This window comes from Manis pentadactyla, chromosome X, assembly GCF_030020395.1.
Source record: "Manis pentadactyla isolate mManPen7 chromosome X, mManPen7.hap1, whole genome shotgun sequence".
Lineage (NCBI taxonomy): Eukaryota > Metazoa > Chordata > Mammalia > Pholidota > Manidae > Manis > Manis pentadactyla.
In genome coordinates this window covers 62,694,572-62,709,187 of record NC_080038.1, presented here as the reverse complement: position 1 = coordinate 62,709,187, position 14,616 = coordinate 62,694,572, and the positions used below count along the sequence as shown (strand labels likewise).

Below are 14,616 nucleotides of genomic sequence, written 5' to 3'. Positions count from 1 at the left end.
TAATAGCAGGAAACAAAATTTAAATTGTTTGGTAAGGTATCTAACATATACCTACATTCATCCTGAGAAAGAAAAGAAATAAAGACTCCACAGAGATATTAAGTCATCAATCTTTAGGAAACTTCTTAACCTCGTTCACATTTTTGAGAGTGCCTTCTGAAATAAGTTCAAAGGACAAAGGCCCAAACCTTGGACATGCACCATTTAGTCTGTACTTCTTGCCCTTTTTCATGGAAACAAAGCAGACAGACAGATAACTGTTACCATATAAACAACCATTTGTATATTTACTTTTTATATCCATTATCACACTTAATCCTTAAATGAATGCTGTGACATTAGATGAAGTTATTTTTTATTATTATTATTTTTGCTATCATTCTCATTTTACAAATAAGAAAACTAGATCAGAGGTTAAATGACTTGTTTAAGGTCAAACAGTTAGTAAGTGGTAGACCTGAGATTCCATCTCAGGATTTCAATCAAGTCCTATGCTCTTTCTATTGTACCACACTGTAAAACCTTTCCTCTTGTTGCTTTAAATAAGGGAAAAGATTCTTTTTTCACTCTGTCACTCCAAGGCTTGCTTTTTAAATACTGTAATAATCTCTGAGGGCCCCTAAAGCCTCTGAACTTCTCATGATTGTGCTTATTGTGGAAAGGCTATACAGTATAATGGTTAAGTACATATGCTTTGGTGCAGTTAGGCCTAGGTTCTAATCTTGGCTCTAAGACTGACTAGATGATTTGGGGTAAATTCTTCATAAAATGAGGCAAATCCACCTACTTCATTTGGTTGCAGTGGGGAATTAAATAAGATACTTTGTGAAAAACAAAGTTAAATGATATCATTATTAGGACTACTCCACCTTTTGCTTTTTCAGCCATACTTTGGACTCCTTTATAACCTGAAACAATTATAAGATCCTGAACTCCAGATTCCCTTCTGACTGCATCTTACTATCCTTTCATTTCTTTCATGGATACTGTTCTTTATCCTCGTGAGTACCAATTTACTGACACTTTCTAATACTCCCAGTCGATCATCCTTTCCTGGGCCTTAAACTACCTGTTCTGGCCCTGTGCTCAATCATTTCAGTTATGCTTTCCCAAGCACTCAGTGTACCTATGACCTTCTGCCATTCCTACCATGTCAATTCCTAGCCATAGGTTAAACTTACTATGTGTGCGTGTTTAAGTTTCTATAGTCTAGAATACTGATGAAAGTCACGTAACCACACAGACTAGATCCATTCATTATAAACCATGCTATCTGACCATAGCTGAACCTTGGTCAATTGATGGTTTTTTCTTCCTCATTCCTACTTCACCACAGCAGCTATTCTAAACATCCATTGTTTTCTTTTTATATCATTAATGTACAATTACTTGAACAACATTATGGTTACTAGACTCCACCTATTATCAAGTCCCCCCCACATACCCAATTACAGTCACTGTCCATCAGCATAGTAAGATGCTATAGAATCATTACTTATCTTCTATGTATGTACTGCCTTTCTCGTGTCCACCCCCGCTACACTATGTGTGCTAAACATTATGCCCCTTTTCCCCCCTTATCCCCTCCCTTCCCACCCATCCTCTCCAGTCCCTTTCCCTTTCGTAACTGTTAGTTCATTCTTGGGTTCTGTGAGTCTGCTGCTGTTTCATTCCTTCAGTTTTTTTCTTTGGTCTTATACTCCACAGATGAGTGAAATCATTTGATACTTTTCTTTTTCCACCTGGCTTATTTCACTGAGCATAATACCCTCTAGCCCCATCCATGTTGTTGCAAATGGTAGGATTTGTTTTCTTCTTATGACTGAATAATACTCCATTGTGTATATATACCACCTCTTCTTTATCCACTCATCTACTGATAGACACTTAGGTTGCCTCCATTTCTTGGCTACTGTAAATAATGCTGAGATAAACATAGGGGTGCATATGTCTTTTTCAAACTGGGCTGCTGCATTCTTAGGGTAAATTCCTAGGAGTGGAATTACTGGGTCAAATGGTATTTCTATTTTGAGTTTTTTGAGGAACCTCCATACTGCTTTCCACGATGGTTGAACTAATTTACATTCCCACCAGCAATGTAGGAGGGTTCCCCTTTTTCTACATCCTTGCCAACATTTGTTGTTGTTTGTTTTTTGGATGGTGGCCATCCTAACTGGTGTGAGGTGATACCTCATTCTGGTTTTAATTTGCATTTCTCTGATGATTAGCGATGTGGAGCATCTTTTCATGTGTCTGTTGGCCATCTGAATTTCTTCTTTGGAGAAGTGTCTGTTCAGATTGTGTGCTCATTTTTTAATTGACTTATTTGTTTTGTGTTTGTTGAGGTGCGTGAGCTCTTTATATAATTTGGATGTCAACCCCTTATCGGATATGTCATTTATGAATATATTCTCCCATGCTGTAGCATGCCTTTTTGTTCTACTGATGGTGTCCTTTGCTGTACAGAAGCTTTTTAGTTTGATATAGTCCCACTTGTTCATTTTTGCTTTTGTTTCCCTTGCCCAGGGAGATATGTTCATGAAGAAGTTGCTCATGTTTATGTCCAAGAGATTTTTGCCTATATTTTTTTCTAAGAGTTTTATGGTTTCATGACTTACATTCAGGACTTTGATCCATTTTGAGTTTACTTTTGTGTATGGGGTTAGACAATAATCCAGTTTCATTCTCTTGCATGTATCTGTCCAGTTTTGTCAATACCACCTGTTGAAGAGGCTGTCATTACCCCCATTGTATATCCATGGCTCCTTTATTATATGTTAATTGACTATATATGCTTGGGTTTATATCTGAGATCTCTATTCTGTTCCACTGGTCTATGGGTCTGTTTAAACATCCATTGTTTTTAAGACTGCAAATCTATCTTCACTCTATTAGGAGATGATTTCAACAAATACACTATGGAGATCAAAATTATCCACAACAGATCCTTAACCTTTCCTCCCCTTACCTCACAAGTCTTTCCTCTACTGTTATTGATTCCTTCATCCCTTGTTTCAGAGGAGGAAACAACCACTTTTATTTTTCCTTCAGTCTCTGTTAGTGTTTCTGTGCCCTCCATTTTCTCTGGGACCCTGGATCCTTTGATTTTCCCCCTCTTTCTTAGATCTTCAATTTTTCTTCCCTTCAGTAATACCTTCTTGTCACTCTATACACATGCTCAAATCTCCCCAATCTAAAACAAAAACAGTTCCAAGTGACCATCCCTTTCTTTTCCTTTTATAGCCAAGTGGAAGGGGTACTATTTTTCAGGGCCATTTGTCCTATCCAGGATGTAAAGGAGAACCTGGTGAGATTTTTCAGAGCTGCTCACCAAAGCCTGTACTTTGTGTAATCCTAATATTAGTTCATTCTTTTCCTTTCTTTCCCCTTTTAGCCAAACAGAACATTGTGCCATCTTATTCGCTCATATCCTATCTAGGATGTAAAGGAGAGACTGCTGAGGTTCCTTGAACCTGCTGAGCAAAACTTCCACCTATAGTTTCATATAGGAACAACAAAAAAAAAATCCAGAAGAACCTGAGAAGAATCTACGGTTACTATGGTCTAACCAAGAACCAGAGACTTAAGGATAAAGAGGCTGTTTTTTTCTTTTCTTCAAATGAGAGTTGGGGCTTTGAAATAGAAAGGAGCAAGGGAAATGAATATTTCTCTTAAAAGAAATCATTACAAAATAGGATTTGATCTTGTGTTGTAAAAAGATTAAAATTCCAAGTTCTTGACATAGGTGGGGTATCCATCAAAGGACTGGGAAGAACATATTTGCAGAGACTTAAAAGTTCTGATTAAGGACATCTATGGAGAAAAACACCCAGATAAAATGATAAGACAAGAACTTCTTCTTTTCTCTAAAATACTGAAAACAGATCAAGTGAGAAGAGGATCAAGAATACTACTCAACAGCTTTGGGTATTTGTTCACTATGGCAACAAACAAATATAATAGAGACTTTAACTGTAGGAAAATATCACTTCACAAGTATCATGAAGGCATGTTACAAGGGTTTCTCAAGTAGAATAGACAGATATACTTGTAACAAGGAAGAAAAACTAGGTAGGAGAGAAATGAAGTAGCTCTATATGCAGCAGCCTTCAACTGGGGACAATTTTGTTTCCTAGGAGACATTTGGCAATATCTGGAGACATTTCAGTTGTCACAACTTACAGGACAGAGTTGAGTGTTACTGGCATCTAGTGGGTAGAAAGCAAGGATAGCACTAAACATCATACAATTCACCGGACAGCACTTGCACCTCAAAATTACTTGACCCCAAATGCCCATAGTGCCATAGCTGAGACACCCTGCTCTTTATGTGAAGAAAATATGTATGAGCCTAAAGTAGGTAGCATGGCCAGGTAAATTAGGGTGGAAAACAGAAGTAATGTAGTATTGATATGGTCCATTTAGTCAGAGACAGGGAATGATGTGTCTCTGCAATGGATCACAGAACTTACAGGACTGCTATTGAGAGTGATAGTTTAGGCAAAAAGAGAGATACTTCAGAGTTTCTGCAAGTGTAATTTGGATTTTGTTTTTAAAATTATTGTTTTTTATTATGGTAAAATATATGAACATAAAATTTACCATTTTAACCATTTTAAAATGTACAGTTCAGTAGCACTAAGTACATTCACATTGCTGTCAACCATCCCCACTATTTAATATTATTTAAAACTACATTTAAACAATTCATTCCAGTGTGCCACATTAACAGTCCATAACACACTGAAGTCTACAGATACATTACCTTGTGTGGCAAGGTTAATTTTTCTGCAGTCTTTGAAAATACTTCTATTATTTATGCATATGTTTGAATTTCTGGCAAATGTGTTATTTAAGATTGTGGCTTTGCAGTAGACTTTTCTGCAGTTCACATATCCACTCATGGAAAATTGTGCAAGTAATTATACCACTTATAGTGCATGAGCTTATACTAAAACACCTGACAGAGGCAGTTACTCAGTTTCTGCACTCATTCATCACTGCATTACAGGCAGTTGTGAAGAACCAAATGAATATGGAACTCAACATGTTAATATGATACGGTAGTAAAGATGGTTTCACAGTCTAAGTGTCCATTGATAGATGAAAGGATAAAGAAAATGTTTTTCTCACACACACACACACACAAACACAAAATACAATGGAATATTATTCAGACATAAAAAAGAAGGAAATTCTGCCTTTTGCCATGTGGATGAACCTTGAGGGCATTATGGTAAGTAAAATAAGTCAGACGGAGAAAGACAAATACTATATGTTCTCACTTATATGTGGAATCTAACAAAACTGAGCTCAAACAAGGGGAGTAGAATGGTGGTTGCCAGAGGCTGAGGGGTGGAGGAAATGGGGAGATATTGGTCAAAGGGTACAAACAACAGCTATTAGATGAATAAGTTCTAGGGATCTCATGTGAAGCATGGTGACTATAATTAACAGTACTGTATTATATATTTGGTTACTCTTAGGAGAGTAAATCTGAAATGTTATCACCACACACACACAAAATGTAATTATGTTAGGGGACGGAGGTGTTAACTAGCCTTATTGTGGTAGTCATCTCACAATATATACATGTACCAAATCACATTTACACCTTAAAATTATATGTCAATAATGTCTCAATAAAGCTGGAAAAAAAGATTAAATGAGATAGTATATAAGAAGCACTTAGCCAATGTCCACCAAAAAAAAGATGGTTTCAGTGCTTCATATAAGCTTTGTGAGTGTCTTGTTAGACATTTTAAATTATTACATAATATAAATCAGGCAAAATATTGTTAGTGATCCAAGTTTGGATCTATATGTCCTATCATTCTTTTTTGAAGCTCCTGGATAAGTTTAATAATTGAAGAGAATCCTGAGACTGTAAAGTGGGTTGTTAAAAATGCTTACAATTTGCAAATACATATTAATATGAATCAGGATTTTGATAATGTGTTACCAGAACAAATTATAGGAAAAATTAGAGGCAAAACCTTAAATAAGGTCGCAACTGTCATCTAGAATCTCTATTATGTCATATACTAAGAATTAAGAATGTTTAGTGGAGCCTAGTTTGTAATAGCAAAAGTCTGGAACCAACCTAAATCTAAATGTTCACCAACAAGGGTTTGATAAAATAAATATGATGGTATATTTGTACAATATATGGACATGACAAAGAACATGATGGAGATGTATATGATGATATGGAACAGTTTCCAACATATATATCATTTAGTGGAAAAAATAAAGGATAGAGTAGAAAAGAGTACACAGTATGCTTCCATTTGTATAGAAAGAGAGAATATCTAGAGATATGGACTTGGAATTTAGGGAAAGAGAAAAAATTACTTTTCAATATACTGAATTTTAGAAAAAACATTTTATTTTGAAGTAATTATTGACACACAGGGAGTTACAAATAAAATGTACAGGAAGGTCTTGTGTACCATTCACCCAACCTCCCCAGTGGTAACATATTGTATAACTGTATTACAATATCAAAGCCAGGAAATTAACACTGGTACAATCCCCAGTGCTTATTCAGATTCCACCAGTTTTTACATGTGCCCTGTGTATATGCAGGCATGTAACTCTGCAATTTTATCACATGTATAACTTCACATAACCATCACCAAAATTAAGATACGGAACTGTCCTACCAGCACAAGGCTCTTTTATGCTGCCCTTTATTGGCTCACCTACCTCTTTACCCCTCAGTGCCTAAGCCCTGGTAAACATTAGTCTGTTCTCTCCTATAATTCTTTTATTTCAAGAACGTATACCTGGCATCATGCAGTATGCAACCTTTGGAGACTGGCCTTTTTCCCCACTCAGCATAGTAGTAATCCATCAGAGTTGTGGTCTGTATCAATAGTTCATTCCTCTTTACTGCTGAGTAGTATTACATGGCATGGATGTGCCAGGGTTTAACCATTCACCTGCTGATGTACATTTGTTTCCAGTTTTTGATTACACTTAAAGGAGCTGTGAAAATTCATCTGCAGGTGTTTGTATGAACATACACATTCTCTGGGATAAATGTGCAATAAAGAGTGCAATTGCTGTACATATGTAAGCACATGTTTAGTTCTACAAGAAACTATTGGACTATTTTATAGAGTGGCTATATCTTTCTACACTCCCACCAACAATGTATGAGAAACCCAATTTCTCTTACATTCTTGCCAATATTTGGTATTGTCACTATTTTTTCTTTTAGCTGCTCTGAAAGGTGTGCAGTGATACCTCATTGTGGTTTTCATTTGTATTTCCTTAATGACTAAGGGTGCTGAACATCTTTTCATGTGCTTATTGCCATCTGTATATCCTCTTTGGTGAAATATCTGTTCATATCTTGTCCATTTTCTAGTTAGATTGTTTCTTATTATTTGAGTTTTGAGAGTTCTTATATTCTCAGTGGAAGTCCTTTGTTGGGTGTATTGCACTTTTTATCATGGAAAATTTTATGATATCCAAGTTAATATAAAGGAAGAAATTATGATCTTAAAAATAGCTACAATATTTATATTTATAGTTTGAAGATTGACTCAATGTTATAAGTCTGAACTGACAAAATAAATTTACATAAATCTAAAATCTACTTTTTAACTATTTCAACTGTTAGAATTCAATTTGTTATTTCACTTAAAAAAGGGTTCCTCTGCTTTAAAAGGAAGGCAGACAAAAACATCTGTTGTAGGTGATAGAAACTAATGGAAGATTTTAATGAGGGAGTAACCATGATCAAGTTTGGATTCTAGAAATATTACTTTGGTAGTCATTTGAAAAATAGATTTGGGAGTAAAAAAACTGGTGTTTAAGAAACCATTTAAGAGGTTATTTTAAATTGTGAATTGAATTATTAAGACAAATTTCCAGTCAGATCAAAAGGAGAAAGGACTCAGGCATTCACTGAGGGCCTACAATGATGTGTCAGGCATTATGCCAGGAATTTAAAGATGAATACGACACATTTTCCACCTTTGATTGGCTTTCTGTCTACTGGGGGTGTCAGCCAGGTAAAGAGATGACTGTAATACAGAGTTGGGGTAGTGTTAGTGTAGGAAAAAGGTGAGCACTAGATGAGGTGGGCAGGAATTAGAGGTAGTCAAAGAACGTTTCTTCAAAGGGATGGTATCAGAGATGAGTATTGAAGGGCAAAGTAGAATTATCCACATGAAGACAGAAGGCAGGCACTTCTGGCAGAGGAACATTTCTGGCAGAGGAAGCAGTACAAAGCAGACAAGGGAGAACTTGGCATGTTTAGTATGGCTAAGCAGATGTGAGGTGGGGAGGGGGGAAGCTAGCCAGGTGTGCAAGGCTGAAACACAAAGGCCAAGCTAAGCAGCGTGGTACAGAGTGAAGAGCTTTGGGAAGAGCCCTAAGCAGGGATATCCAGTTTAGGAAGAACAGCTGGCTGCTGGTTGGTAGATGACCTGAAAGGGTACCTGACTGAAGATAGGGAAACCAGCTGCTAAGCTTGCTATAAGCTAAGAAATGGTGAAGGTCTGAACTAAGATAGTGGTAGGAGGGTTAGAGAAGAGAAAGGGATTTGAGGTGATAAAATAAGACTGATAGGACCTGGTGACTGATGGGATTGGGGGAAGCCAGAGTGAAGGAAGAGTATGGAATGATACCCTGGTTTCAGGCTTGGGTGGCTTGGAGGATGTTGGTATTATTTCCTGCAGTTGATGGAGGGGCGGGTTTAAAGAGGCAGGGAGGGATGAGGAGTTCAGTTTTAGATATGTGGAATGGGAGTTGCATCTGGGACATTCATTAGATGCCCCACAGCAACTACATTTACAGGCTGAAATGTAGGTGTGGGATATGGACTAGAGATAGACGTTTGGGATTGGCAGCATATGGGTAGGAGTCATAAGCGTCTATGTGGGTGACACCATTTAGGGTGGTGCAGAGGTGACAAAGTGATAGGTTGAACAGTGGGAAGAGAAAGAAAAAAAAAGCCTGGGACAGAACCTGGGTTGTTTCAGGTATGGGCAGGCAGGAAGAAGAGCCTGAGAAAGAGTCCTCGGGAAAGTAAGAGGAAACCTGGGAGAGGGTAGTGCCATAGATCGAAGGGATTAATAAGACTGTCTAGAGAAGGGGAAGGGTGACAGACACTACGGAATCACAAAGCAAGAGGCGGACTGCAAAAAGCTAATGGATTCAGTTGCTCAGGTCATTGGATGACCTTGGCAGGGACAGTTTCAATGGGATGAGGATGGAAGGTTGGCAAAAAAGCAGAGTGAGAGGAAAAGAGAAGAGGCAGTAGTATGAGGAAGATAAAGGATTTTGTTTTGTTTTAAAGTGGGAAGGAAAAAAACCCAGCAGAGAACATACAAGTACAACAGCACAGAGATCTGAAACAAGAATACTGTTTGGAAAATGAGTAGATTGCTGAGGCTGGAACCCTGTAATTTGTGGGGAGGTGGTGGGAGATGAAAATGGAAATACAGAGGGGCCCAAAAATGACAGAATTTCAGAGGATAAAAAGTACAATGGATGATGAAATGGTTACAAAAGGCAACACTGAAAATCTCAAGACTTAAGTTGAACCTTGACAGATGGCTATGTTGTAGGTAGTATGATGGGGGAGATGGGAATGACTGCATTCAGGGAGAGAAGAGGAAATGGCTGTGATGCAAGTGCACAGAATCCAGAATTCGCAGGTTGTGCTGTGGAGGCTCTGTAGCTGGAGTGGAGAGTGTGGGCAGGGAAGTTGGGAAAGACACCTGGGAGAGTAGGCTGGGACCAGGGTACAAAGGGTCTGGAAGGGCTGGTTATGGTTTTTAGCTCTCATCTTGTAAGCTGTGATATGCCACTCAGTGTCTAATCAGTAGAGTACCATGTCCCAAAGTGGTATTTTAAGGAGATTAATATAGCTATTGTATTTAGCATGGAATGCTTCCTAGGAGCCAAAGTATTAGGAAGCTCTTGCCCAGGTTTGCAAGGTGAAGGCCTGGACTTTGTAGAGGCAGCAGGAACAGACTGGAAGTAGGTGCATCTCCACAATACTGCTAAGGAAGAACTAATAGTAGGTAGTGAGTGCTCATTCCAAATAGGGGAGCTCATGCTCAGTGCAATAACTAGCATAATGGAACAAGAAGAAGAAAAAGCAAGAGAGACTGAAAAGGAATAGTCTGAGGTAGGAAAAGAACTAGGAGAGTGAGTACTTACAAACCAGGAAAAGAGCTCAAGAAAGGTATGTTTGAGTGTCAAATCCACAAAGGTCAGATGAGATGGATGCTGAAAAAACCCAATTTGTTTTGGTAATTAAGATATCACTGGCTGATCTACCTGAGGGATTAGAAGAGTGGGAAAAGACAGACTACCAAGAGTGAAACAGGTTTCTAGACACAAAATCAATATTATAAAATAAATTGATTTCCGTGTGTCAAAAACAAAGTTAAAATATAAAATTTACAAAGATTCCATTTATGCTGGTTACTTGGGTTTGTTCAGTTTGTGAAAATTCAGCAAGCTCTTCGCTTATGATATACATAATTTTCTGTTTATTATACTTCAATAAAAAGTTTAAATTTTACTTTCTGTACTCTCAAAATATAAATTGGCAAAGAATAGAACAAAAGATGTATAAGACTTCTACAGGTTAAATTTTTGAAAAATATTACAGAAGTCCTAAATAAATGGGGAGATATACTATGGAAATAGATATGGAAGACGTAAATTGACTTTAAATAGAGTGCCCAGAAAGAGATCAAGCTGTATTTGGGCACTTAATATATGACAGAAATGGCACTGCTCATCAGTGGGGAAAAGATGGACTTTTTAACAAATAGTTGTAGGACACGTGGGTATTTATATAGAAAAACAAAGTTGAAACCCTATATCATACCATGAACAGAAAACAGTTCTAGGTGGATTTAAGACAAGTGTAAAACGCAAAATTGGGAAGCTTTTATTATATAGATAATATAGAAGAATATCGTTAGGTCCTTGTGGTACTGAAGGATTTCTTAACCAAGATACAAAATAAAGGAGTCATAAATGAAAGGAGAGTGAAAAGACAAGCCAGAGATGAGGGAGAAGGTATGTGCAAAACATGTAGGGGTGGAGAGGTTTGAAATAAATATAACTAAACAGGGCCTGGAATTTACAGTATAATAAAGAACTACTTTTTAAAATCAATAAGGAAAAGACAGACACAATAGAAAAACAGGCCAGACTAGTAGAACAGGCATTTTATAGAAAAGAAAATATACATGGTCAATAAACATATGAAGAGGTGATCGACCCGCCTTTGGCCATTAAGGTAATGAAAATTAAAAACACAAGAAAGTTTATCACTCTACACCCACCATATTGGCAAAACTTTGACATTCTGACAAAACAGTGCTGGGGAATGCGGAGCAAGGACTCTCATACACTGGACCACATTGTAAGGCAGTTGGGTGTATGTACCCTATGACCCAGTAATTCTACTTACAGGTATATACCCTAGAAAATTCATATACATATGCATCAGGGTACATGAACAAGAATGTTCATAAGGGCATTGTGGATACTAGCCATCAACAGTGAAAGAAAGAATAAATAGCAGTATAATCTTATAATAGAATAGTATACTGCAGTGGAAATAAAGGAACTACAACTGTTTGCAACATAGATGAACCTCACACACAATGTTGAATGGAAGATGTAAGACACAAAAGATTACATTCAGTGTGATCCCATTTATATGAAGTTTAAAAATAGACAAAATTAAGTCATGCAGTTTGGAGATGTATTCACAGGCGGCATTATCAAGGAAAGCAAAGGAATTATTACTACCACAAAAGTCAGGAGTGGTTACCTCCAGAGGGAACGGAGGGGGTTGTGACCTGAGAGGGGTATATGTGGGGCCTGGAAATCTTTCATTTTTCATCCCATGTGGTAGTTATAGTTATATGGGTGTTCACTTTATAGCTATTAAGTGAAATAAATGATTTATGCAATTTTCCACATATAAGCTGTTATCTCACCAAAAAATGTAACTAAGTGAACCACTTGTGCTGTTAAGCAGTGTAAATTTTTTTGAGAGGCTTGAATCTAAAGGAAAGAAGATAGGGGAGCAGTTACAGGAGGAGTCAGGTTGGAAGGAATTTGTGTACATATGTTCATCCAGAGAGATGTACAAGAATATGCCTAGCACTATTGATAATAGCTACAAACTAAAAATTACCCAAATGCTCATTCAACAGTAGAAAGGAAAAATATTGTGGCATATTCACCAAGGAAATATGTATAGTAATGAAAATGAATGAACTACAACTACATGCGATAATATGAATGGATCTTACAAACATAATGTTGAATTAGGGTTACTAGATTTAGTAAAAGAAAAAAATACAGGCCCTCCAGTTAAATTTGAATTTGAGAAAAATAATGAATCATTTTCACTTATCCAAATCATTCATTTATCTGAAATTCAAATTTAACCGGGCAGCCTAAATTTTCTATGGTGACCTTACATTGAATGAAAGACATCAGATGCAAGGAGTTACCTTTTGGGGAAGACAGAGAGTGGAGATGGGCACAAGTGGTACTTCTGAGATGCTTGTAATATTGTTTCTTGATCTGGGTTCTAGTTACATGGGTGTATTCGCTATATGAACATTTATTAAATTGTGTAATTACAATTTGGGCACTTAGATGCATGTATAATTTACAGATGTTATCCATCTGTAATCCATTTATAATCTACCTGGCAATGACTGAAATATGTTTTATATTTAAAGTCACAACAAAAAATAGGGATAAACTTAAAAAGAAATGTATAACACCCACACTGACTAGAGGGGAATACCTTGAACAGATAATTTAATCCAGAATATAAATGGTTTATAAATAGTATGTTCAACTTCACTAATAACTACAGAAATGAAAATGAGATGCCATTTTTCACTTATCAAATTGGTAATAACACTTAGTAGAAAACTTTAGAACAATGAATAATCTCATGCCTTTGTAGGAATATGGTAGTTCATTTAAAAAATGTAGATGGATTTTGGCAAGCTGGTAGGTTAAAGTTATCCCAGATCCCCTCTGTTCCGAAGTCTGATCCATCCACTCTGTTCTTGAGCCAAGTAGGTGATATAGTCAGTCAAGACAGTGAGGTCACAGGATGCATCTGAGACCTGAGAGCAAGGGGTCTTGGAGGGTTTTTCATATTTTTTTTTTATTAAGGTATCACTGATATACAATCTTACACTCAGGTTTCACATGAGCAACACTGTGGTTACTATATTCCCCCTATTATCAAGTCCTCACCATATAGCCCATTTCAGTCACATCCATCAGCATAGTAAGATGCTATAGAGACACTACTTGTCTTCTCTGTGCTATACTGCCTTCCCTGTGCCTCCAATATATTACATGTGCTAATCATAATGCCCCTTAAGCCCAAATCCCTCCCTTCCCACCCACCCTCTCCAGTCCCTTTCCCTTTGGTAACTGTTAGTCCATTCTTGGGTTCTGTGTGTCTGCTCCTGTTTTGTTCCTTCAGATTTCCTTTGATGTTATACTCCACAGATGAGTGAAATCATTTGGTACTTGTCTTTTTCTGCCTGACTTATTCCACTGAGCATAATACCCTTTAGCTCCATACAGTTTGCTGCAAATGGTAGGATCAGTTTTCATCTCATAGATGAATAATATTCCACTGTGTATATGCACCACATCTTCTATATCCATTCATCTACTGATGGACACTTAGGTTGCTCCCATTTCTTGGCTACTGTAAATAGTGCTGAGATAAACATAGTGATGCATATGACTTTTTAATCTTGATCCTGTTTACTTAGGGTAAATTCCTAGGAGTGGAATTTCTGAGTCAAATGGTATTTCTACTTTGAGTTTTTTTGGGAACTTCCATACTGCTTTCCACAATGGCTGAACTAGTTTACATTCCCACCAGCAGTGTAGGAGGGTTCCCCTTTCTCCACTTCCTCACCAGCATTTGCTGTTGTTTGTCTTTTGGATGTTGGCCATCCGAACTGGTGTGAGGTGATAACCTCGTTGTGGTTTTAAGTTGCATTTCTCTGATGATTAGGGATGTAGAGCATCTTTTCATGTGTCTGTTGGCCATCTGAATTTCTTCTTTGGAGAAGTGTCTATGCAGATCCTCTGCCCATCTTTTAATCGGATTATTTGCTTTTTGGTTGTTGAGATGCATGAACTCTTTATATATTTTGGATGTCAATCCCTTATCAGATATGTCATTTATGAATATATTCTCCCATACTGTAGGATGCCTTGTTGTTCTGATGGTGTCCATTGCTGTACAGAAGCTTGATAGTTTGATATAGTCCCACTTGTTCATTTTTGCTTTTGTTTCCCCTGCCCGAGGAGATATGTTCATGAAAAAGTTGCTCATGTTTATATTCAAGAGAGCATTACCTATGTTTTTCTTTTAAGACTTTTATGTTTTCATGACTTACATTCATGTCTGATCAATTTCGAGTTTACATTTGTGTATGGAGTTAAACACAGTAATCCAGTTTCATTCTCTTACATGTAGCTGTCCAGTTTTGCAACACCAACTGTTGAAGAGGCTGTCATTTCCCCATTGTATGTCCACGGCTCCTTTATCATATATTAATTGGGCATATA

At 37.2% G+C, this 14,616-nt stretch overlaps 1 protein-coding gene across 4 annotated transcripts in view; it reads right to left on the bottom strand.

Moving 5' to 3' along the window:
* KIF4A (kinesin family member 4A) overlaps nucleotides 1-14,616 on the bottom strand; it is a 129,311-nt gene that overhangs the window by 70,763 nt on the left and 43,932 nt on the right. The window lies entirely within an intron of this gene.